At 34.9% G+C, this 27,867-nt stretch overlaps 1 protein-coding gene across 2 annotated transcripts in view; it reads right to left on the minus strand.

Moving 5' to 3' along the window:
* Positions 1 to 27,867, minus strand: part of LOC126967651 (orexin/Hypocretin receptor type 1-like) — a 105,274-nt gene that overhangs the window by 64,315 nt on the left and 13,092 nt on the right. Inside the window, exon 1 of one of the 2 annotated variants that reach the window (XM_050812228.1) lies at positions 6,616 to 6,760. The exons of the other annotated variant lie outside the window; for it this stretch is intronic. The gene's annotated coding sequence lies outside the window, so the exon portion shown is untranslated. Of the gene's footprint in view, positions 1 to 6,615; positions 6,761 to 27,867 lie in introns of those variants that run through there. 2 annotated transcript variants of the gene reach the window in all.

Below are 27,867 nucleotides of genomic sequence, written 5' to 3' on the forward strand. Positions count from 1 at the left end.
AACCTCAGGTGTTGTTTAGTGACGAGTTTTGACGAGTTTGCGATATTAAAATGGGATCTTAATCGGCTGAATGGCTTTATGGTCAGTTTTAGAGACTACGGCTTGTTTTGAACGCCATGATAATTTGGAGTCCCTAAAACAATCCGTACGAGTGGCAGTGAAGAATTTTCCCATGGAAAGATTGTGTTCTATTGATAACTGGCCTCAACGTTTAAAGGACTGTATTGCAGCCAATGGAGTTTTCTTCGATTAAGCTTTTTTATTCAAAATTTGTTTTATTTTTATGTATTAAACTAACACACTATAAAAGTAATAAATGTTATTTGTAAGAAATAAATAATTTTTTTGTTTGTTTCAGTATTTATGGCAAGACAAGATATATATATATATATATATTTATAGGTATAGCGTATAAATACTACTGTAAAACATGAAAGTATAAAATAAATTGTTTCAACGTTTTGAAGTTGTTGCCAAGCTAAACATCTCTTTGTGTAGTAAACGTTTAAATCGACACTTCTCTATCTAACTATCAAAATACCTACCAAGAAAGAAAAATACAGATGTTATTCTTTGGTTCGAGTCTAAAATAAGTGGGTCGAGTAGGCAGTCACCCAAAATGCTGTCATTCAGTACTTATAATATTACTAGCTGACCCAACAAACGCTGTTCTGTCAATAGAAATAAAAATGTGGTACCCTACGTATTCGGGAGTAATGTAGTCTAAAGCCATCGGAAATTAATGATTGTATGTAGTAATAAAATGATAAAGATTAATATCGTATTTGTGAAAACCGCTTTTACATTGCCACTTTATATTTGCCAATTTTTAAAGTATTAAAATGGATATAGTATGTTATCCTTAAGAGATAGACTTATGATATAATCTTATATATAAAATTCTCGTGTCACAATGTTCGTTCCCGTACTCCTCCGAAACGGCTTGACCGATTCTCATAAAATTTTGTGAGCATATTGAGTAGGTCTGAGAATCGGCCAACATCTATTTTTCATACCCCTAAATGTTAAGGGTGGTCCACACGATTTTTTTTTATTTTTTTTTTCCTTTTTTATTTTTAAATTTGTTTGATTATGAGTCAGCATTAAAAATACATACAACTTCAAATTTTCACCCATCTACGATCAACAGTTAATTTTGTATCGCGATTTTAATATCGGCAATACAACGTTTGCTGGGTCAGCTAGTATTATATAAGACATTGACTATTTGACGTTTGAGTGTGTCTGTTGCATCATTTTACATTTTACATATTATATTGTAATTGAAATGATTTGTAAATCGATGTAAATGTAAATCTTGATATAAAAGAGTGGCAATGAGTTTCTTGCTACTTCTTCTCATTAGCTTAACCCTTTACGAAGTAGCGGTAGATTCAATAAGATTTTTTTTTTTTTGTCATTCAAAAGTGTCATTTCCGTGACCTACGTGAATAAACTGATTTTGATTTGATTTGATTTGATCTGATATGCCATCGCGGATTCATTCTGTAGAAAAATATTTGATACACAGTTCCACCATAAATTATTTTGTTATATCTCAATGGATTTAGACAGCGTTTTCGTTGAAAGCTCCCAGACGGCTTATTTCATTCCGACATCTTCAACAAATACTGTTAATGTACACAAAAATTAAACAAATTATATGCTAAAACCTTCCTCGTGAAACACGGAATCGTTTGGTGAAAAGAGCATGACAATCGATGCAGTATTTTTTGAGTTTATCGCGAAAAGACAGACAGACAGACGCGGCGGAAGACATCTAATATACAGGATGTCCCAAAGTTATGGGACATGAAGGGAAAGTACCTCAAATATCGAAGATGGGCTATTTTACTGAAAGAAGACTTTGTTATTTTTAAAAGTTAGTAATTCTGCATTCAAAGATTTTCTAAAAATTACTTATCTCGTCTGGGAATCGAACCGACTTAAATGTAAAAAAAACACCCCTACTCTTATGATGCCAATCGAAAGAATAGCCAAAAACTAATAACTCTTCTCAAGTAACATAGTATTTTTAAAAAAAGTAGTCAATTAAGTGGGTATTTTTTTGTAAATTAATTAATTAAATGCTCAAAATGTGATCCCTCTTGTCTTACGCAAATCGCCAATATTTTAATCAGTCCGCTGCCTGTTGATTTTCTTATCATTTTATGGTGAATACTCGATATGATATGGCACAATTCTGTTTGTAACTCACCCACGTTCTTGAATCGTTTTTTGTATATCATTCACGTATCCCCAAAAAAAGTAATCTAATGGTGTAAGGTCCGGGGATCTGGCCGGCCATCTAATCGGTCCATTCGTACCAATCCAAGTAGGAAAAAATTCATTTTACGTTATTCCTTTCTTTTAAAATACTATGTTACTTAAGAAGAGTTATTAGTTTTTGGCCATTCTTTCGATTGGCATCATAAAAGTAGGGTTTTTTTTTACATTTCAGTCGGTTTGATTCCCAGACGATGCAAGTAATTTTAAGAAAATCTTAGAATGCAGAAGTACTAACTTTTAAAAATAACATAAAGTCTTCTTTCAGTAAAATAGCCTTTCTGCGATATTTAAGGTACTTTCCCTTCATGTCCCATAACTTTGGGACACCTGTATAAAATTCTCATGTCGCAGTTAAACTCCTTCGAAATGGCTTGACCGATTCTCATGGAATTTTGAGTGCATATTGGGTAGGTCTCAGAATCGGACAACATCTATTTTTCATCCCCCTAAATGTTAAGGGTGGTCCACGCCAATTTTTTTTTTAATTTTTTTGACATTTTTTTTTAAATTTGTTTGATTATGAGTCAGCATTTAAAAATACATACAACTACAAATTTTCACTCATCTACGATGAACAGTTACTTTTGTATCACGATTTTAATATCGGCAATACAACGTTTACTGGGTCAGCTAGTCGTAATATTATATTTATTTTGTGCGTTTGTTGTAACTGAACTCCTCCTAAACGGTTGGACCGATTTTGATGATTTTTTTTTGTGTGTTCCAGTGAATTTGAGATTAGTTAAGATTCTTAATTCTGTCCATATAATATAATTCTCCTGCTCACATGTATGTTAGTGAACTCCTTCTAACTGCTGGACCGATTTTTCAAGTTTAAGACGTGTGTACAGGACTACGTCTATCGGGTCCACTAGTTTTTACATAGTGATGAATTATCGACTTTATATGCCAATTCATTGCAATTGATATTATTTCATGCCAAAATACTGAAACATGCATCTTTTTAATATAGGTGTCACGGACAGTCCTCTATGCAGAGGTTGCCTGGGGGCAGAGGAAACAGCAGCTCACGTTCTGCTGGAATGCAGTGAGGTGGCAAAATACAGGGCGAAGCACCTGGGGTCACCAGGCGCTCTTCGGGAAGTCTTCCGCGACGTTAAGAGGTTGGGTGACTTCTTGGAGGAGCTAGGCTGGTTGGAGTAGCCTCTACCACCCTCGCACGCAAAATAGGCGCATATGACGTCGAGTTGCGGAAAGCGCCCGTGTGAAGAAGAAGAATATACTGAAACGTAACATTTATTATTTGATTTAAAGCCTGCTTCAGGTGAAATAGAAAAAGAGGAAGAAGTTTAATTCATTTTATACACAACTTTATTTGAACGCAAATTTAAAATTTCGTAGTAAATATTGACTTTGTTAATGACGTTCTATACATAGCGACATATTATTCGCAGTCTGATAGCGGAACCGCAAAAGTGTGCTTAAAGACAATGTAAGCACACTTTTCTCCTTAGCCAACTGTGTGTCAATCACCATGTCTAATAATTGTGCCATAAAAAAGTGCCCAAACAATCCGTTCACGACGCAAAAAAGGATGTTGTGTCTTATCACCAGTAAGTTTATTTTACTTGTAGAAGATGGGTTGGCCAAAAGCGAAAATGATTTAGTAAAACTAATATTTTTCCATAAAATATGGTACAATTATTGACAAGTATTCACTTCCCTTTCTCTCCCGCTTGTCAGAATGAGACAGATAAAAGGACCTATACTTGTATATACGGACACATCTACTATACTTAATTAGACATATTTATTGTGTTTGTAAAACAATGAAGCTGTAAATATTAATTTAAAAGAATAGCAGTGTGTTTCTTGGCACTTCTTCTCATTAAAGTTCAACTTTTTCCGAAAAAGAAAAGAAAACTTTTAAGCTTAATAAGTGTAATTTCCTTGACCTACATGAATAAAGTGTTTACAATGTGATTTGATTTACTTTAAGACAAGAGTAGGAGCCTTCTACACTTAAATTGAAACGCCATATCTCTATGTGGTATTTTGAAGTTTGTATTTATTTAAATAAAAGATCATTCGTTGTCAAATCATGTACCCCATGTGTCAATTGTTTAAATAGTTGATTGACAGATATTGATAAAAGTAAAGTCATTTTGAAAATATATTAACATGCGCCCCACACTTTTTTTCTATAAAATATATTTATGTTAATCACAGTATTTTTAAGTTTTCTATTAAACTGTGTTTTTATTTATTTATGCTTTTTTAGCTAATGATGCTTTTACAAGAAGATCTCAGAAAATGTTCAAAACAAAAGTATTACGATATTTAAAACGTTTGTGTGGTAAAGGTTACTATAACATAAATTACTTTCTTTTTAATGATGCCACAGATTGTGAATGGAGCGACCGTCCTCAGGCAATTAAATACAAAGTATAATTGTACGTTCATAGTTTGCAACTAAATTTTTTTATGAAAAAGAAAAGCCCGCCGAGGAATTCTTTTTGGAATGGGTGGTAGTTTTTGACGCCGGCTAGATTATGGATCCCACAACGGCACCTATTTCTCTCGTGAAGTAGTAATTTGAAAAAAATATTGTGTTTAGTGTATTGTGTGGCGCCGTAGCTAGTGAAATTACTGGGCAAATGAGACTTAACACTTTATGTTTCAAGGTAACGAGCGCAATTCATTCATTCAAGAATCCTGGTACTGCATTGTAATGGGCAAGGCGTATCGGTGACCATCAGCTGTACGTTCTGCTTGTCTCGTCCCTTTTTTTCGTAAAAATAAATAAATAAATAAAAATAAGAATGACATCATAATGAATAATGAAGGGCTTAAAATTTTGTATGAAAGGAAAAAACGACTCACGGCCGTTTTCAATAAAGTGTCTCTAGTTACGCATACATTGCTATCACCGTTTAATGAAAAGATCTTATCTATGCATAGTTATGTCCAATATAGTTATAGTACATCTGTCAATAAGTTATTGAAACGTAAGTAATCGTAAAAGGATAGATTTGTCTACCTCTAGTAAGTTAAACTAAGGATAGATAGGTTGTTGAAAACGGCCGTTAGACACTACTTATCCTAGTAGTGCCTACTTTTAATTTATTATTGCTTTTAACTGATTTCTTTAGTATAAATATTTTTTTAAACAGCGTTATTTAAAGAGTATATAAAAAGTTTTTTTCAACTATAACTTATTATTTAAAGATAAAAGAGTTAGAGTAGATATTTTATTTATTTAGGAAGCCAACGTCGCACACAATATAATCCTTAGTCTAAAGCACACTTTTAAATTTAAATATAGAAATAGTATACCTCACTTACAGGCTAACTCAACATGAATAATGAAATCGAAAACAATACCATAATACAAAACACAAAAATTGAAACAAACGAAAAACAATACATTTAAAATACAATATTATGGACTATGTAAGAGTAAAAATAAAATAAAATAAGATAAAATAACAAATAATGCTATACAATAATAAAACTAAAAGAGGATTTCTATGTGGTGGACATTTTTTTTAAATTTTTGTTAAAAAGATGAAGCGGATTGTTTGAAAATATCTAGGCTTACTATTTCAGTATACAGTGTGGCCGAGAAGTTGACATCCAAAGCTAAAATTTGAAAGCCTCATGGTGATGAGAATCCGAATCACCCCTATGTGTGTTCTACGATTTTGCGTAGTTTAGGAGATAATAATTTTTTCCCCTTTAATCCGCTTTTTTCACCTAATTGTGGTTTAGGACTTTTTTCTAATTTCTTGAACACTTTTAGTTAATTTTATTGTTGATAATTATTAACTACAGTTGCAATCACCACATAAGAAATGTTTCCTATCCTATATTCCTAAATCCTATGAATAGTTTAGACAATGCGGAACTAGTTTAGAATTGAGTCGTAAGTTCAAGATAACTGCTCCAGCTAATTTCATGAAAATGTTCAAGGTATCAAAAAAAAATGGGGTGCCTATGGCTTCTAACTATTTTTAAAAACTTCCCAGAACATTGGCCAATAAAATGAGCCAAATTCAAAATTTAGCTTTGCACGACAACTTCTCGGCCGACCAGTATATTATTATTAATAAGCATATAATTAAAGATATACAATAAACACGATAATATTACAAAATAGGGCAATAATTTGATTATTTTAAAATTATTTGTATATTTTTTTTATATGTTGTACAGAATATGTAACTGTTTGGTTTTAAATAATGTATCAATTTCTTATGTGAAACAAAGATATTATAATTAAAATGAAACATGAATTCAACGTTAAAGCGCTTATTTTACAAGTTGGATTAATAATATTATTATAATATCGCCTTTAAAACTTACATGGGCAGCCACTACAATAACACAAATTCCACAACACTTCACGCGTAAATGTTTCAGTGGGAATAAATCGCTCCACTCATCTCTGTTGCTCGGACTGAAGTGATTGGTTGGGGCCGCTACGAGCTACGTGAGAGCTTCGTTACTGATTGTAGCAATCAGATACATTAGGCTTGATACACACTATTTAAATCTTAATATATATAAATTACGTGACACGTTGTTTGTCCGCGATGGACTCCTAAACTAATGCACGGATTTAAATGGGGATTACTTCATGGAGTGCAGTTTGGTCCAACTTGAGAGATAGGATAGTTTTTATTTCGATTTGGGACCCATAATTATTTTTAATTTCAATATTTGTTTTGTATGCACATATTTTCTATGAGAGAATTCAGTGACGTACGGTTTGACAGTTCCGCTGTGAAACAATATCGTTATAATAACAGGGAGCATTTTTTACGTAATAATTCTTGATGTTTTGAAATATTATTGGCAAGTTCCTATTAAACAGTATTTTTACTATCTACAGAACAACGTCTGTCGGGTCAGCTAGTTATTTATATATTTTTTTGGAATACAAACGAAGTTCAGATAACCGTATGTGTTACAATCATTCGTAACCATCGCAGCATGACTAGAGAAGTCACAGGTATTTATATATTACATCTTTACATATAATTATTCTGTGTGTATGTATGTCTGTTCGTCTTACGCTATTCCACTGAATTCGATAATGTCTCAAATTGAAAATACAGTACTCTGGACAATGTTTACTTAATTAATTTTTAACTTATTGTTAATTTTGGAATGCTTTACATTGGATCCGGTGCGATCGCAGTGTCGAATATTCGAAAGTATTTAATTTTAATTTTAGTGTGTCCCAATAGTAGGCGCTGCGTTCAGATTCATGATTTTGTTAAGATAAATTACGTACTTATTGAAATATTACATTAATACGTAATTAGTTTGTAAAGGGTTTTGAGGTGTACGTATAGTATATAAGTATATATATTGCAATTTTGTTGTTCAAGTGAGTATTTTACATGATTTTTGTATCAATAATACTCGAGCGATGATTAACAAACATTCTAACCTATAAATTTATCTTTATAGTTCATTGTTTTCAAAACACAATTCTTTTTTTAATTTCTTAAATATTAACATATTCTATTAGTTGAATAACTTACCTCAAAGTATACACATACTTACACACAGTCGATTGGTCGAATTGTTCATGTGTAGTAACTACATCTAATGACATTTGGTATTGAAATTGCGTTTTATTAAAAAAAATCATCAAAACGTTAGTAACTGTAACAGCTTATTAAAAAAAAGTTTAATATTTTATTTAAGACGTGTGTGCATACAAGATAACGTCTGTCGGATCCATTAGTATTATGAACTTGAAGGCGTCGTATTCTCCCGGAAACTCCGCGCTAGGAAATTAATTTCATAGTTGGGTTCATTCATAATAATCTTGGGGCTAATTAAACGTATTTTTAAATATAGAATTATGCATATGTTTATTATTCCACTAGCTGACCTGACAGACACTGTTTTGTCAATAGAAAATATTGATGTAGGTAAGTATTCGGGATATTTTAAAATATTTTAAAGTATTAAAATGGATATAGTATGTCCGCGAACCAGCATTCGGTTTCATTATTTTTGGCATAAAGGACAAGCGACCAGTATCGGGTCTCTCCTATACCTACTCTTTTCATGGTAAACTATTGCAATATTATTATCTAATATATAAAATTCTCATGTCGCGGTGTTTGTAGTTGAACTCCTTCGAAACGGCTTGACCGATTCTCATGAAATTTTGAGTGCATATTGGGTAGGGCTGAGAATCGGACAACATCTATTTTTCATCACCCTAAATGTTAAGGGTGGTCCACGCCAAATTTTTTTTTTGAATTTTTTTAACATTTTTTTTTAACTTTGTTTGATTATGAGTCAGCATAAAAAATATATACAACTTCAAATGTTCAATCAACAGTTACTCATGTATCGCGATTTTAATATTGGCAATACAACGTTTGCTGGGTCAGCTAGTAACTATATAAAAACTTACTTAATACTTCTGTTTACTTATTTTTTATATTACAACCGCAAATAAACTTTATTCAATTAGGTTTAATCTAAAGCGCTTTTGACTTATTAAAATTTTAAATATTTAAGTAATTTAAATTACTATGAAAAAGTACTAAGTACTCAAGGAAGGTAAGATGAGCGTTGATATATCGAGTGACGTTCAGTCCCCTGGTCCCTTGGAAAAGAACGCCAAATTGGCCTCTAAAAAGCTTGGTGTACTCAGTAAGTACTCCACCTAGAAGAATATATAGCGAAAATTCGGCCTCACATGGAGTACTGTTCTCACCGGGGCAGGCGCTCCCCAGATCTTCCTTAAATCCCTTATAGATCCCTTCCCTTGATTTAACCACTTAAAACAAAAAGCGGCTCGAATGAAAGAAATAAAGTCGTCTTCGATCAGCTTGAGTCTTTGGCGATGCGAAGAAACGAGGGTTCTCTTTGCGTCTTCTATCACTTTTATCACGGGGTGTATTCAGAGGAGCTGTTCGGGCTGATTATTGATACCTTCAATCGGATTCCACCACCGGTCATTATGTCAAAATGCGAAATCATCAGGTTTTTTTTTAATGATAATAAGAGACGAGACGAGCAGGACGTTCAGCTGATGGTAATTGATACGCTCTGCCCATTGCAATGCGCACTGCATTGCAATGGGCAGAGAATTTGCGCTTAGAATTCTCGAAAAACCCAAAAATTCTAAGCGGCACTACCATTGCGCTCGTCACCTTGAGACAAGATTTTAAGTCTCATTTGCCCAGTAATTTCACTATTTGACCTTCAGACCGAAACACAGTAATGCTTACTCATTACTGCTTCATGGCAGTAATAGGCGCCGGGGGGTTAGGGGTTAGGCATAGGTTGACGACTAGTATTCTACAACCGTGTGTTTTGCGAGATACTTCTTACCTCGCACAGCCATTTTGTTGAATCAATTACCAGCTACAATTTTCCCGAACCGATACAATGGACCTTTAAGCATACTGCGAACTTAAACGCCGGCAACACATCTGTAGACCTTTGTTTGCGGTTACTTCGCCACTTCACATCACTCTTGCCCGTTTGCCATCTCTTAAACAAAAAAAAAGGTTTGAATAAAAATAATTATAACTGTTCACTCTTAATATACTCTTGATTATGTAATGTAGGCAATAACATAAGCATTCTTCCGATTATTCTAGAAACTATGAGTTTCTTCCGCCGCTTCTTCTCTTTCAGAGCACCATTTGTATCCGAAGCGGTAATAGTATCTAGTATATTAGAAATTCCATCAAAAAGAATTCTAAAGGAATCAATTTTGAGTAATAAATGCTTTTTATGCCTTTTTTATGTGATAATAACAATATTAGCACCAGGGCGAAACATAAACTTGCTATGACAACTACTCGGTTAACTTAAGATATATATATCTTCTGTTGGGTCATGTATAAGCTTTTCTAAAGCCGAGTTCACTGTGAAATTTTTTAACAAAACAAGTTAGCGAAACAGTCCGTCTGCTGCATCTGTTTTTGTTTCATTTCAAAAATGAGTTCTGATGTAGAGTATTTTAAGCGTTGCAGAAAAATCTAGCAATAGTTGATTTAGTTCTCAAAAGAACAAACAGGAAAAGATTCCGGGTCTGACCATACCTGCTATCACATTCGTTCAATATTATTTTAAGAGTGAAAAAGTGGTATGAAAAACATTTTCGTTGCTCAGAAAGGGATTTTCAAGGGTTGATATAATATATAGTCTCACCGGATATGAAAAATGAATGACGTGAATAGCAGTGTCCATATGCCACCAATATAACATTTAAAAGAACCGGTCTTTCTGTTATCAGCTGTACTCATATAAGGAACAAGCTATTTTCTTTGTTCCACTCACAAACAATGAACGAATCATACGACTTCATTCAGTGAACGCTAACATATAATATATATATTAATTAACAGACTATAAAAGTAAAAATGTTTAATTTTAAAACATTATCTGTGTAAAATACGACAAACCGTCAAAATTATCTGTAGCAGTCGATTTAAAAATTCTTTTTTGTATTATCTATGATGTTTTAGTAACTATTCTATTACTAATAATTAGTAACTTTGAAGTATGTTTTAGTTATAAAAAATTACTAAATTCATTAGTAATAATCGAAATGTAATCTGTAGGTAGTCAGTTTATAAAACATGTTTTTAAGCTAACAAACACGAATACACGGCGCAGTGGACCTGTCTTGAGAGGTTTCTAGAAAATGTACAAAACCCATGTGTTTTTAAATTCCAAATAATTGTTATAAACACAAATAAAATGAAGCCACAACCTGAGAGTTGCACAAAGCATACAAGATTTCATCAACGATACGTCACTCGAACGGTTGGCTCAGTGGAAAGAGCGCTCGCACGGAACGCGTTAGGTAGCAAGTTGGAGTCCCGCATCGTTCATAAAATTTTATTTGTGTGATTAATCCCAGAAGGCTTACAAATTGTTTAGAATAAATATTATAAACGTTTCTGTGGATAGGCTAACATAGCATAAGTGACTTTTTAAATGATAGCAAACCTTTGTAGTGGAGAGAACGCCCCAGGCTATTTAATTAAACAAATTTTCATCCAGATACGATCAAAGTGTTGCCATAAATAGCTTCTATTATCCATAATAATGGAAACCCAAATGTTACTTGATAAAATAAAGAGAATAGGAATTTACAGACTGAGGATATTACTAAATCAGGAACAAACGTATTTTAAAAGGCTTCGAAGAAAGCTAAAAATTACGTGACAAAAAATTATGGGACAGAAAATTTTATATTTGAAAAACCTGAAAAAGTAAATTCTTATAATAATATTATATGGAATGACGTAGATTAACCAGAGATAAAAACTATTGAAAATATGAAAACTATTGCAGAATATAAAATAAATTTACATATAAACAAACATACAAACTCAATACAAAATTGTCTCGTATGACAGTAAGGTAAAAATTATGGGATTTATTTTGAATTTGTATGAGTAAACTTCGAATTACATATTTTTCTTTATATTGTAGATGTGAATCCAAGCTATATAAAATATTTTATACAAAATGTTGTAATAAACTAATTTTTCAGCAAACTGTTAGGTTTTTTACAATTGAAGTTGTTTTAAGAGTAGTTATTTTATCTAATATAATTTCGTTCAATAAATTTAATTAAATATTTCATGTGGAGGAGATAGCAATAAAATTGACGTATAAAAAAGTTTTTTCAAGTATTTGTCGGACAGATGTATACCCACATAATACTTGCTGTGTGTTACCAGTGGGAGGCTCCTTTGCACATGATGCCGGCTAGATTATGGGTACCACAACAATTGTATTTTGGTCTGAAGGGCGCCGGAAAATGAGACAACATCTTATGTCTCAAGGTGACGAGCAATTGCGCTCAGAATTTTTGGTGTTTTTCAAGAAACCTAAGCGGCAATGCATTGTAATGGGATGGACGTATCAATTTTCATCAGCTGAACGTCCTGCTCGTCTCACCCCTTATTGTCAATAAACAAAAAATCAACAGTTCGCGTATTTTCAGTCCCAAGTGAATCACTTTAATCGGATGCGAGTGAAGTCGACACATTTTATAGTGCGCTTGCGGGAAAGAAAGGGAGGATGAATAAGGATTATGAATATTATGTAACTGGCAAGTCATTTAACTAACATAGAGGACCTTCAAATCAAAACACTTATAGTACCTGCACACTAATACTTCACAGTAGAAAAAAAGTGGCGTAATGAAACCTCCCACTGGATTCCACATGGACATGGATGGTAGATTAACAAAGACCGTAGGTTATAAGATGTATCATCCAATTGGTTTCGATCGACATTCAGTACGAATATTAATTTTTAAAATTAGGTTTCTCATGAGATGTCATCCAATTGGTTTCGATCAATGTTCAAATCGAATATTAATATTAAAAATTAGGTTTCTCATGAGATGTATCATCTAATTGGTTTAGATCAGCGTTCAAATCGAATATTAAATTTAAAATTAGGTTCTCATGAGATGTAGGTATTGATTGACCAATTGGTTTCGATCAGCGTTCAAAGCGAATATAAATTTAATTAAAATTAGGTTTCTCATGAGATGTATCATCCAATTGGTTTCGGTCAGCGTTGAAATCAAATATTAATTTTAAAATTAGGTTTCTCATCTAAGTGTACCCTTACACGAGTCTACAAAGCTTTGACCGATTTTTGTTACAACGACCGTATTGTATCGTATCAAGAAACTATTTATAAAGCTTCTTTTATAACAAAGACAAAGTGATAAAGTGATAAGGGCTTTGTCTAAACCAATGCCCTTATTAAGTTGTCGTTGGGACGAACGCTCAAAATATATTAGAACAACATAATATGATTCAATAGCGTAGTTAGCGTTAGTTAGCAATACTACTTAACGTTAGTGCTATATGATATCTTTCAATTTGTGGTAATGTTATTATTATTATTGTTGTTGGGGAAAATAAGCACTTAAATCTGTAGATATTGTGCCCCTTGGACGCACGCCCTAGCGATGACTATGCTCATTGTGATGAGGCAGTTGGGCAACGCTTAGAGAATTTTCCCTTCATATTCGGATATTCGGAGTACAAATTCGGAGTCCAATTTGTATCTAAATCACATCTTACAGGCCTTCCTTTAAGAGGCGCAATATCCTCTCTAACCATAGCCGCTAGAAAGTCTAAGTGGGCGGGGCATATTTGTCGTAGGTCCGATGGAAGATGGGGCAAAAAGTTGTTGGAGTGGAGACCACGAAAGGGGTTCAGGAATGTTGGGAGACAGCCAGCCAGATGGACGGACGATTTTGGATGGTTATTGAGGGCCTTGAGGTGACCTACCCTCATTGCGATGGCCTCACATTCCACGTGTAAAGGACATGTGTTTACGATTCTCATACGCCTCTTGGCAAAATCTACGTAGAGTGGATTCTCTGAGGCCTATTTTTACCAAGTGAACTTTGAACTTGCAGTGCCCAGAAAGAAAGCCAGTGAGGGTTCGTAGCTTCCTGGTTACAGTAAGAAATAAATAATACAGTATACATTATAGATCTTAAATTTATTGTAGTGTCTTCTATTCGGCTAATTTAAGATAGCATGCAAAAAGTTTTCTTAAATTTTAAAATTCCTTAACACTTTAAAATAAATTGTCGATAAACTAATTAGTCGTAGCTACTATTTAGGTATAATGTTCTGGGACAGTGGCGATAAACCAGTCTATCCGGTAATCTGGTGGAAGGAGGAGGAGTTTTATACAAGGCTGGTGGTAATTTTTTCAAGTTCCTACAAATATTTTTGTAAGGTTAGTAAAATAAGATAAAAAATTTCCAATCTTAATTTTAAATTCTCATATTTCTTAAATAATAAAATCGTTAAAAACATCGCGTAAAAATCTACTTTGGTGTTCTTTATATCGAGTTATATAAGTCGTGTTTAGGCTCGAGTAATCTATACATGTACATATAAATAAAATTAGAGTGTCTGTTTGTAATATTAAAATAACCGTTTTTTACTACATGTATATATATATATTGAACATTCTCCGCACCTCTGGGCCCCACGGGCCAAGTGTCTCGACACCAAACGGCACAAAGATGTATGACTCACTGAGGCCAACATATTTGCGACGCATGCTGTCTTCGGCAGTCGAAGCAGCAGCCCCAGCACCAACTGACGTAACTTGGACATGAGAAGGAACCAGAATGTCGAAGCAAGTAGCGTCCCACACCAGCGCCCTTCCCTTGTTTTTTATTGATTATATAAATCGAGAGTACGTCCATTTCCATTATAATATTCTTAATTTCTATTTCTTAATACTCCTCTCGATAGTACGATGGGTCTACCGTATTTTACTCTCCTATAATTACTATAATATCGGGATGACCGAGCCTTGCTCGGATTTTTAAAAATATACAAAACTTGAACAAAAAAGACTAATAGGGCATCTCGATTCAAACCGAGGTCTTCTGCTTTCCGGATCACCCAATGTCCCATCTAAGCTGTTATAGTCTTGTATATAATGGCGAAATTTAACTTTGTATTCTAAGGTTATTGTAGCTGTTTCTCATTAAATCACGTATAAAACTAATTTTTTTTAAATTGAAACCTACATCGATTTCTCGCCTCAGAAACTACCTGTATACTAAATTTCATTAGAATCGTTGGAGCCGTTTCCGAGATTCAGATTATATTAGATAGATTATATTCAGATATATATATATATATACGGAACATACACCAAAATAACATTCTTAACAATTTTTGTCCGTCTGTTTGTTCTGGCTAATATCTGAAATGGCTAAACCGATTTTGACGTGACTTTTATTGGCAGGTAGCTGATTTAATAAGGTGGAACTTAGGCTACGTTTATTTTAGAAAAAATCTTTTATTTTAGAAAAATAAAGTAATGTTCCAATGTCCAAGAAACGGTCTAACTCTAAAAATAATTTATATGGCAAAACAGCGTTTGCCGGGTCAGCTTGTAATATCTATAAACAACGTAGTGAAAAGAAAATAAAAACTATATATTTGAAGGCAGCCCCTTAAGCAATATTTCCTCTTTTGTCTGACACATCATTTTACCGCCCTATTATATTTCATACTTGTGACAGTTTCTTTAGAGCTGACTGCTAACAACAATAGACCTTAGTCTTACATTATTCTCAAAACATAATAAATTAGGTTAAAAAGGTTATCCGACTATTTTAAGAATTTAATGGAGTTTTCATGTTTTGCGAGTTGTTCTTGCTTGAGTAGACTTGTACGAATACAGAAATTAATTTATTTTCTTCTGTTTGTTATTGCAAGATTGAGTCCTATCGCAAATTCGGTACTGAAATAGCATTTCATTTTGAATTGTAAAGTTTCTGTTATCAAATTTTTCTATAACTGCTTTTTTAGCTGTTCTGTCAATACCATTTCCTGATTTGACTAATGTAAAGGAAGTAGTAAATAAATAGATTTTGATGAGAATACGAAAAGTCACCAGTGGGAGGCTCAGTTCCATATAATGCCGGCTACCACAACAGCGACTATTTCTACCGTGAAGCAATAATGTGTAAACATTACTGTGTTTCGGTCTGAAGGGCTCCGTAGCTAGAGAAATTACTGAACAAATGAGACTTAACATCTTATGTCTCAAGGTGACGAGCGCAGCTGTAGTGCCGCTAAAATTTTTGGGCTTTTCAAGAATCCTGAGCGGCACTGAATTGTAATGGGCAGGGTGTATCAATTACCATTAGCTGAACGTCCAGCACGTCTTGTACCTTATTTTCATTAAAAAAAAATTAAGTTGAAAATTACATTTTAAACTAATATCTTCTGGTTTTGTTTCACTCAAAAATATGATATTAATTACAGCTCTAACTGCATAACTGTGTGGTAAAAACTTCAACTTAATATCTCTTTGGGTGCCTAAGCGATGGGTCTATGGAGATATAGAAGTAATGAATAGTAATGAATGTAAGCAAAGCATAATCTTTGATTTCGTTTATACCTGGTGTTTTTTTGAGAAGGCCGGTGATTCGACCAAGTCCGAAATTACTAGACTTAGAGAAAGGTCGTAAAAGGAGTCATGCCCTCGATTTATAAGAAATCAATAACTGCATATTTAGATTTTTAAAATTTCTTGAACTTTTGATGGAAATCGACCAGAATGATTTTTTTAAAATAAAATACATCCTGTATTATTGGACCAATGGACTCTGTTGCTCATAAGGATCAATTTATGAAATGTATTACTAAAAATGAAAGGAGATAGAAAAATTTGACAATTTTTTTTTTCATATCTTATTTTTACTCCCAACTTTTCCAACCATACAGGATAGTCATTTGACAGCTGATATCACGATGAGCTTAAACTAAAAATATGTCAAGTTCGCGTTTTATCACACTAATCAAAGTTTTACGTAACTTAAGTCTGAGCTACGTCTAAGCTTTCTTCCACGTACTACAAAGCTGTGGAATGAGCTTCCTTGTGCGGTGTTTCCGGGACGATACGACATGGGTACCTTCAAAAAAGCGCGTACACCTTCCTTAAAGGCCGGCAACGCTCTTGTGATTCCTCTGGTGTTGCAAAAGAATGTGCGCGGCGGTGATCACCTAACACCAGGTGAACCGTACGCTTGTTTGTCCTCCTAATCCATAAAAAAGTACGCCATAGATCTCAGCCTTAAAGACTAGCGGACACCGAATTGATCTAAATAAAGATAAATAAATAAATTTCATCATTAAGAGGTGTCGAGACACTTGGCCCTCGGGGCCCAGAGGCGCGAAGAATGTTCAAAATACTATCTTCGCGCCTCAATAAGGCTACTGCTATCCAACGCGGTGATGCTGCCAGTATTCTTGGTACGCTTCCACGTAATGATAGTTTTAATTTTATGTAGTCGTAGTATTGTAAATATAGATATAAGATTTGTTTTGTTTGAATAATAAATTTATCTTCATTAAGAGGTACCCTAAACAAATTATAAATACTGTATACATTTTTGATTTGATTTACTCATGCCATATGAGAAAATATATTTTCAAAGTGATGCAACAATATTATACACTAACGTCATGACTAACTCGAGTTATTTGAAAAATAAAAAAATAAAATGAAATTTAAAAAAATACTTATTGAGTACATTAAATTCATACACTCTGTAATGGCATTTATATTCTCAAAATGGATTCCTTTAGAATTCTTTTTGATGTCATTTGTCATTGCTAACACTACCACCGCTTGGGAAATAAATGGAGCTCAGAGAGAGAAGAAGCGATGCAAGAAACTCTCCCAGCATTCTTTTTTTGCGCTCTTTTACCAAAAATACATAATACTAGCTGACTCGGCAAACGTTTTTGGCCTATATAAATTATTTTTGGTGTTTGACCGTTTTTTCTCAGAATTAATTTTTAAAGCAGACTCCCACAAAGTCTTCTTCAAATTCGTTACAGAAGGTATTGAAAAGTAAATTTTAGTAAAAATTTGCACTTTCACAATGTGTAAATAATGTGCAAAATGTAATAAAATACATAATACGGATTTTCTTGCACAATATTGTTGAATGGAAAGATTCCCGCACGCCTACTAGAATAACGATTCAAGAGGCATAAAAGGAAAATCGTTTCACACTTTCCCGTTTGTTTGCCTTTATATTACACCACATTAAGCGTCCAATCGACCCTAATTCACCTATTCGATCCAAGATGGCTTCAAAAATGTGTAATGAATAGATAGGGCATTGACACCTTATAAAGGCTCTTTCATATCGCTATTTTTCGAATACATAGTGGAATAAAAAACAAAGGTAACGATGTACGAAGGATTTTGAATATTTTCAATGATATAGTATTGAGAGATTTTTTTTTATGGAATAGGAGGACAAACGAGCGTACGGGTCACCTGTTGTTAAGTGATCACCGCCGCCCACAATCTCTTGCAATACCAGAGGAATCACAGGAGCGTTGCCGGACTTTAAGGAAGGTGTACGCGCTTTTTTTGAAGGTATCCATGTCGTATCGTCCCGGAAACACCGCACAAGGAAGCTCATTCCACAACTTTGTAGTACGTGGAAGAAAGCTCCTTGAAAACCGCACTGTGGAGGACCGCCACACATCCAGATGGTGGGGATGATATCCTAACTTGTGGCGTGTCGTGCGAAGGTGGAATTCGGCGGCAGGAATCAGGTTAAACAGCTCTTCGGAACACTCCCCGTGATAAATGCGGTGGAAGACACACAATGAAGCGACGTCTCTACGCAACGCCTAGTGATCCAGCCGTTCACAGAGCACCGGGTCCCTGACAATTCGAGCTGCTCTTCGTTGCACGCGCTCAAATGGATCGAGCTGATACTGTAGTGCGCCAGACCAGAGATGACAGCAATACTCCATGTGTGGCCGGACCTGCGCTTTGTACAGCGCTAGAATGTGGGCCGGCTTGAAGTATTGCCGTGCTCTATTAATGACGCCCATTTTCTTTGAAGCCAATTTGGGTTTGCCCTCCAGATGGCCACGAAATTGGCAATCGCTCGAGATTTCGAGACCCAGTATTGCGATACTAGGCGAGGCTTTAAGGGAAGTGTTTTCGAAGAGCGGTGATAGGACAAATGGGGTTTTTTTAGTGGTAAACGCGCAAAATTGAGTCTTCTGGAGGTTAAATTGGAAAAGGTTTAATTTACCCCATTCCGCGACCTTCTCAAGAGAGGGCTCGATAGAAGACACAAGTTTCTCCCGGCACTGGTCGACGATTTCCCGAGAGAGCCCTGTATGGCCCGTATATACGGCATCACCAGTGCTGTCGTCTGCGTAGCAATGAGTGTATGCTGCGCCTAGTGAGGAAGCTGGAGGTCCACTTGCACAAGCTCTGGGGAACCCCAAATAATGGAAGTTTTGAGAGGAGCGCCTTGTGCCATACACGATCAAAGGCCTTCGCTATATCCAAGCTAACTGCCAGGCCTTCCCCCTTATTTACAATAGCCGCAGCCCATCTATGTGTTAGGTAAACCAGAAGATCACCTGCCCACCGACCATGGCGAAAGCCGTATTGTCGGTCGTTGATCAACTGGTGTCCCTCTAGGTATACCAAGAGCTGACGGCTAATTATGTTCTCCATGATTTTGGAGAGCATAAGAGATTTTATTTTTTATTCCTGTTGAACAATTATTATGATAAATATAATTAAAAAAATCTAATCCAATGAAATAAATAAACCTAAAACTAATGTCTTGTGAATGAAATTTCTTAGCTGACTCTACTCATTGAAAAAAATATTCCTACCAAATTTCAAGTCTCTGGGCTTTATTGTTAAAGTATCGTGATGTGGAAATCTCGTATAATATTATACATATTTTAAATTACATAATATGATTTTGCCCGGCAGGATCTTTGATTTCAAAATTGATCCCGCGGCAACCAGTTTCTGTTTCAAACTATTTACATATTTCTTCTCAGATTTCACCCGAGCAACTCTCCTCTTGCTAGACAAATTGAGCTACTCAGTTCAAAGCGCAGGTCCGGCCACACATGGAGTATTGCTGTCATCTCTGGTCTGGCGCACCCCAGTATCAGCTCGATCCATTTGACCGCTGCAACGTAGAGCAGAATTGTCGGGGACCCAGTGCTCTGTGAATGGCTGGATTAGTTGACGTTGCTTAGAGACATCGCTTCATTTTGTGCCTTCTGGATGGATGTGTGACGGTCCTCCACAGTGCGGGAGTTCAAGGAGCTTTCTGCCACGTACTACAGAGCTGTGGAATAAGCTTCCTTTTGCGGTGTTTCCGGGACGATACGACATATCCTTCAAAAAAAGCGCTTATACCTTCCTTAAAGCTTGGCAAGGGCCGCCGTGATCACTTAACACCAGGTGACCCGTATGATCGTTTGTCCTCCTTTTCCATAAAAAAAAAGTATCTAACGCGTAGGTTGAAAAGTGGAAATAAGCGTGACTTGCTTTGACCATAATATTCTAACGACCCCGTTATTAACCAAACGTTTCGAAAGGGCTTATAACGCTTTTTGGTAACGTCGCAATTTCTCCAAATTCACTCTACTGCAAGCTGCGTAGAAGAATTTCATTTTAGTAACGATAGGGCATTGAACCACGGCTAACAAAACAATATTATGTATCAGTTCGTTGTTCAAGCAGTTAAAATAATGGTTCACCAGATGTCAATGGTCCTATTTTCATCGAATCCCCACGAATAATAAATATAAAACTGATTTTAAACTGGCGTCAGGGGCTATCCTGCCTAAAATCGGCAGGTCGTATCAGTCGTCATGTCAGAATTTACTCAACATAATATGTATACTTTGGCATTAATCTATACATGAATACGTAAAGTGAAAACTTTTTTTCCCATCACATCACATCTAGTTTGCATATAATTGCCATATATACAAAGCTTATTAATTAGTAGATTAATAAAAGTCTTTCAATTGTAAGAAATTATGTGATGTCTATTGCTAAATTTCGTACTCTTATATTATAACAATTAAAATAGATTAAACCTTACAACTTATAAGGTAGATAGTGTTTTATTTATGACACTTTTTGACAAGACGAGCAGGACATTCAGCTGGTGGTAATTGATACGCCTTGCCTATTACAATACAGTGCCACTCAGGATTCTTGAAAAACCCAAAAATTCTGAGCGGCACTACAACTGTGCTCCTCATCTACGAACATAAGATGTTAAGTCTGATTTGCCCAATAATTTCACTAGCTACGGCGCCTTTCAGACCGTAACACAGTAATGTTTAGACATTACTGCTTTACCGGAGAAATAGGCGCCGTTGTGGTACCCATAATCTAGCCGGCATCCTGCACAAAGAAGCCTCCAACTGGTATGAAAATACGGAATTTCATAATTCCATATGTTCATACATGATCTGAATAAAAAACGTTTATTTAACACAATACAATTACCCAAAAAATATAATAACAGACAAAGCCAACAGATATATATATAGTAGCATACATTATCTCCTTTGTATACAGAACCTTTAGAAATGAATTTCTATTAAGGAAAAGACACATTGGACAAAAGGACAGCCTCATGGTCCACAGTTCAAAAACCTTGTATGTATCACTCTAACGGTTACTGACATCAGGTAGGAACGAACTGGCAATGTTCTGAGAATGAATTAATTATGTTTGTAAATATTTCAATAAAATTTACCGTACGGAATTAATTTATAGGGTTTTGTTTTGAATTCATCACGCATCCCGTGTCAGCTTTGATGGTGTTTTAACATAATTTTGATGAGTAGAATAATAATCCTACTAATATTATAAATGTGAAAGTTTGTATGTATGTTTTGACCTCTTTAACGCAAAAACTACTGAATGGATTTTGATGAAACTTTATAATAATATAGCTTACACACCAGAATAACTCATAGGCTATAATTTATAAAATTATAGTGTTTATTATCCAAAATAAAAAATAAGTGTGAAGTAAGTAGAAAAGAAATCTGCAATTTATATGGCAAAACAACGTTTGCCGGGTCAGCTAGTAATATAATATCGTGCCTTAAATCGGCAGGCCGTGTCAGTCATCACGCCAGTAGTAATGAAGTCATCCGCAGGGCATTTGCCGCTCTTAATATACCAGCTGTTTTAGAGCCAAATGGTATTATCCGCCGCGATGGCAAGCGTCTTCATGGAATGACCCTGGTGGCTTGGGCACGGGAAAGGGCACTGGTGTGGGACGCGACTTGCGTCGACACTCTGGCTCCATCTCATGTCCAAATTACGTCAGTTGGTGCTGGGGCTGCTGCTTCGACTGTCGAAGACAGCAAGCGTCGCAAATATGTCGGACACTTGGCCCGTGGGGCCCAGAGACGCGGAGAATGTACGAAGCACCATCTTCGCGAAAAACCCAATCAGTTAGCGATTTTTTTGTTTGAATAAATAAAAATTTGATGACTTACAAAAATATCCGAATGTTTTGAGTTTTTCTATAGTGTTAATTCCGCCAATATTTGTCTTTTAAACAATTCGACATGTATTTCGACTCTACACGAGGCATCCTCACGACAGATTGTCTAAGTCTCGTGCCAGATTTTGGCACGTCAAATATTGGCGGAATTAACACTAAAGAAAAACTCAAAACATTTGGATTATTATGGATTTCCACAAAGTAACGCCCACTTCAATACATTGACTTACAAAAATTTAATTATTATAATCTATCATGCTTACGTTATAAAGAGTGTGAGATTGTATGGGAAATTCTAGAAAATTCTGTTACCAAATAGAAAGGCACATTATCTGTAAACGTCATAGGGTCATTAACTTGAAAAACTTTACTGTCGTAGTTGGATTTGCAAAGTAAGCCTGAGGAAAAACGATCCAACGAAAACGTTTCTTTCGAACGCTACCTTAACGATGAGAGATGTATAATTGTTTTGTGAAAACAACCTGATGAATTTTTCAAGTGGGCTTGGACGGCCAATTCTAATCTATTAGGAATTATTTGTTATTTTTTAAAGTGACAACCCTCTTTTCTGGGACTACTCAGACAAATTAAAATTGAAAACAATATTTATGAACGATGCGGTACTTGAACCCGCAATCCTTCGCGTTCCGTGCTCTTCAACTGAGCCAACCGTTCGAGTGAAGTGAAGTTCATAAATTGATAATGTTCAACTCTCAGATTGTAGCTTCATAGACAGGATCTACTTTACAGTTGATAACCTGCTCAATCCCAATATTTGCATATTAGGAAATTGACTTGAGATGTCGCACTTGTAAATCTAACAATTTGATATGTTTTTAAAGTGATAACCCCCACTTCTGGGATGAATACACAACTTTTGAAAACAAAATTTACGGACGAAGGAATTGGAATTATTAGGAATAGCAAAAAGTACGAAGCCTCGGACCCGATTTTAATAAAAATTAAAATAGCATTTTAAAATAGTTTTTTTTTTAATTAATCAAGAATTGAAACCGTTGTACATGAGGCACACAAAAAGTTTTGCAATTCTAGCTATAGGAACTATTTGAATTTCGAATGTTATATTTTCTGAAACGTTGCAAGCTTCTTAGTTATAAAAAAAACAATGGGCGGGAAATCATTTGTCAATTGTTTTTATCACACATCAAAGTTCTACGTTCGCAACGAAAATGGAATTAAGTCGAAAAGATTTTAGAGCGATGATTTTTTATGATTTTAAAAGTTCTCTCTCACCGCAAGACTGTTAAGAAACGTTTTTGTGGTAAAGGTTACTATAACATAAATGACTTTCTTAATGATACCACAAATTGGGAATGGAGCGACCGCCCTTAGGCTATTAAATAATAAGTTTAATTGTACAATGTTACTTTGTTACTTCGTAAGTGTTACTTTAATTGTAAAACATATTTTTGATAAAAAAAAAACCGCTGAGTTTGTTGCGCCCATTCTTCTCAGGCCTGAGGCATTCATTTTGGAATGGGTGGTAGTTTTTTTGACTTTCAATAAGTGATTTCACATCCTATTTTGAATAAAAATATTTGAATTTGAATTTGTGCCTCTCGTCTTCAAAATGCTTTTGGGAGAAAAGCACCTTGCTTGAGCACCGTGAGGTGATTGTTTGCTGAATTTGAGAGAAGTCGGGTTTCTTTACATGACGAATTTCGTAAAGGGCGGCCTTCAACTGCCGTCAACGAAATTAATGTGGCTGTCAGTCAGGTTATGTCTTATCAAGGAGTTACAAAGCTTAATTTTTTTTAAAGTGAAGATTCCAGCCATTCTGAATACAGAACTAGAACCATACTCTTAATAAAGAGAGTATCTTAGAAGTATTATAAAACCTCTTTGCAATACGCATTTTAAAAATGTAACTTGAATTTTCCAGCAAAACTACACTTGGTCACGAACTACACAAGCTTGGCTGAAAGTTTCGGACTTTATAAGAGCTGATGTATGTACCAAGAACAATAAGACAGCACGTATATTAATATTGTTTTCAAATATTATATCCATAATTTTGTCAGAATTTTTTAAAAGTATTACTATCTAGCTGACCCGGCAAACGTTGTTTTGCCATATAAATTATTTTTAGAGTTAGACCGCGTCTTGGACATTACTACTACCAAGTACTAGTAAAAATAATCGTAACCTAAGTTAATCCTTCCTACATCAGCTACCTGCCAATAAAAGTCCCGTCAAAATCGGTCCAGACAATTCAGAGATTAGCCGGAACAAACAAACAGACAGATAAAAATTGTAAAAAATATTATTTTGTGTATGTTCCGTATATATATTCATAAACATGTAGTAAAAAAAGGTTATTTCAATATTAAAAACAGACACTCCAATTTTATTTATATGTATAGATAATAAGTCTGTTCCAGTTAAAAAACCGACTGCATAGTTACTATTTTATATGTAATCTACATAGTCCAATTTATCTTGGTAATTAAAAACTAGTCGTGTATTTATTCTAAGTTATACATAGATACTTTACCAAAGCCCAACTTATCTTTACTTGGCAATAAATTGAAAACAACTTAACGGACAGCTCGAGGCTACACTTAATTTACAACATCCAGTTTTATGTGACCAATTACGCAAAAGCCTTACTGTTATAATTAATTAAAGTCTGTAGTGATGAGTTTCATTAGTCTTTCTTCTCGTACTTGAATACTTCCACTTTTATTAATAATAATGAATGTGTTATTGAAATCCTGAAGTTTTGATGGGTTGATTTGTGGGTTATGCGTTCGTGGGATAGAAAAATTCGTTCCAAAACCATTCATTTACTTCGGAGTAATGAACGCTTTTTTTATGACAGAAAGGGACGAGACGAGCAGGACGTGATCATCAGATAGTGATTGATACGCCGCAGTGCCACTCAGGATTCTTAAAAAACCCAAAAACTCTGAGCGGCAATACAATTGCGCTCGTCACCTTGAAACATAAGATGTTAGGTCTCATACCGAAACACAGTAATGCTTACATAATACTGCTTCAAGGTAGAAATAGGCGCCGTTGTGGTACCAATTATCTAGCCTTTGCCCTGTGCATAGGAGCCTCCGACTGTTATTGATATCCCGAAGTTTTGATGTGAAAATAAATTATTTTGTCGCGTTAAGCGATTTATACTAAGGAATAAATTTGGGGATTTTCCTTTGTGGGATAAGGAACTTCGCTCCTAAACCAAACATGCGTTTCTGACGATACTGGCCATGACCAGGCGAGAGCGGGGTGATTCGCTGGAAGCGGGAGACGGACTTGGGATTGCTTCTGCTCGCATCTAGCATCTAGGAAGATGTATCTATGCGTATTATTTTACTTGTAGATTAATAATGCTTATAGTTAGGATAATTTCCATAAATATATCTGATAGCTATTGAAACAAACTAAATGAACTATATGTATCGTATCCGTGGTTCTAGAGGGTGCAGAGAACGAATATGGGATCATTTTTGAAATACAAGACGGCCGCCGCGCAAAATTATGATTTCAACAATATGGATATCGAATCCGAAATAAACGGCATTATAGTGAGAGTAGGCCCTTTGAGCTCTACTTTATTTTGGTCAGCGAATAAAGGAACTTACTGTTGTTATTATTAGATTTATGGGGTGCCACCTGCATCCAGCCCGGCCCATCATTAATAATATAACAATAGATCATACTGGATAAGTAATAGAAGGGCAAACGGGTGTACGAATCCACACCAAAACAATCACTCAAGCGAGTCCGACCCTTCTTAAAGTGGACGTAGAATTTACGATCTTGATTTCTCCTGTTCTACAAACTGGAGTTTCTAACTATTCTATAATTAGGTTAAAAACGATATGCGCTATGTAAGATATTACTTTATGTTTTTACATGTATGTCGGAGGCAGTCATGTTGAATTTAGTAAGCCTTGGCTGTGGTTGTATCTAACCGTGGGGTACGCTTTTAAATACTCTGGGTTGAGCTCACTCCTGCAATATCTTATATATAAAATTCTCGTATCTCGATGATTGTTAACAAACTCCTCCGAAACGGCTAAATCAATTTGTTTGAAAGTTTGTCTGTAAATTGGATAGGTCTGAGAATCCCTAAATGATAAGAGTCACCAACCCTAAATATTTTTTTTATAATATTTGACATTTTTTATGATCCAACATCAAAAAATTCATATAACTTAAAATTTTCAACCGTCTACGATCAACACCTTTTTTTGTATCGCGATTTTAATATTATTCTATTCCATCCACAGATACGCAATAGAGTTGCAAGTTGGGAATGGAATATAATGATATTGTTGTACGATATATTTGGTAGGTCTGAGGATCGGTCGTCATCTATTTTTTATTTTTTATTACTTTATCTGGCAATACAACGTTTGCTGGGTCAGCTAGTTTTACTATAACAATTACAAAGGTTGTGAAAGGGAACGAATATTTAATATTTCAACATTCACAAACATTTTAACATTCATCCTAACAGTTTTCCTAGAATATACACACATAAATGAACTGTGATTTTCTGAGAGAATACCAGATACCAATACACTTGAGCACTCTCAGCTCCATCTTTCAATGGGAGTGTGTAAAACATCAAGGAAGTGAAAGGCTACAATATCAGGATTCTCTCTGATAGTATGACAATACTAGCTGCTCTGCAGAGTAATAACTTTACCTCAACCCTAATTTTCGGAACGAGTTGCGGGTTGACACTTTTTTTTAGTGACAATAAGGGACGAGACGAGCAGGACGTTCAGCAGATGAAAATTGATACGCCCTGCCCATTACAATGAAATGCCGCTCAGGATTCTTGATAAATTTGTTTTTATTGTATTCTGAGCGGCACTACAATCGCGCTTGTCACCTTGAGACATAAGATGTTAATTCTCATTTGAACAGGAATTTCACTAGCTACGGCGCCCTTCCGATCGAAACACAGTAATGGTGACACATTCATCCTTGACTGCAGAAATAGGCGCCGTTGTGGTACACATCCCTTGCAAAGGGGCCTCCCACTGGTAAATTGTGTTATGCAAACATCCGTAAGCCACAATATCATGTAGAAAATTCGTACCTTGAGAGGAACAAAAGCATAAGTGGTCTCATGTCGATTTGTTAATTTTTACGTCATAGCAAATCAAATTACATTAGCTAAATTTTTATCAGAGAGTTCTTTTTTTTTTATTTATCGATATACATATTTTACAAAATGTGAACAAATAAGATACATTGTAAAAACCACAGAGGTTTGACCTCAATGCATTATCTTAGTTTACGCCTTATTTCAGTTTTTTACAAAATAAATATAATCTTAACATTAAATTCTATACCTACATACAATTATTAATATCTATAAAAAGTAACAATTGGCTACAAGTAAATTAATTACATACTAATACCTACAAGAAATCAACTATAGATAATATGTTCCTTACCAATATTTATTTCAATACGAAGCAACCAAAAAACAGATATTTCAAACATTTCCCAGGCATTCCATCACCATCTTATTAATTACAAATGCGATCAACGATTACCTAGGAAATATTCCTTTAGTTTTTGTTTAATATTTTTATGGGTCACTGCATTGGACAGAGATGAGGGTAGTTGATTAATTAGGCGACATTAACAATATAGTTTGTTGTTCTCTCACCGTACAAGTTGTTAGCTCGCTCAGTGCGCAACCGGTGTGAAGTTATCGCCCGCGTACG

Source organism: Leptidea sinapis, chromosome 13 (assembly GCF_905404315.1).
Source record: "Leptidea sinapis chromosome 13, ilLepSina1.1, whole genome shotgun sequence".
Lineage (NCBI taxonomy): Eukaryota > Metazoa > Arthropoda > Insecta > Lepidoptera > Pieridae > Leptidea > Leptidea sinapis.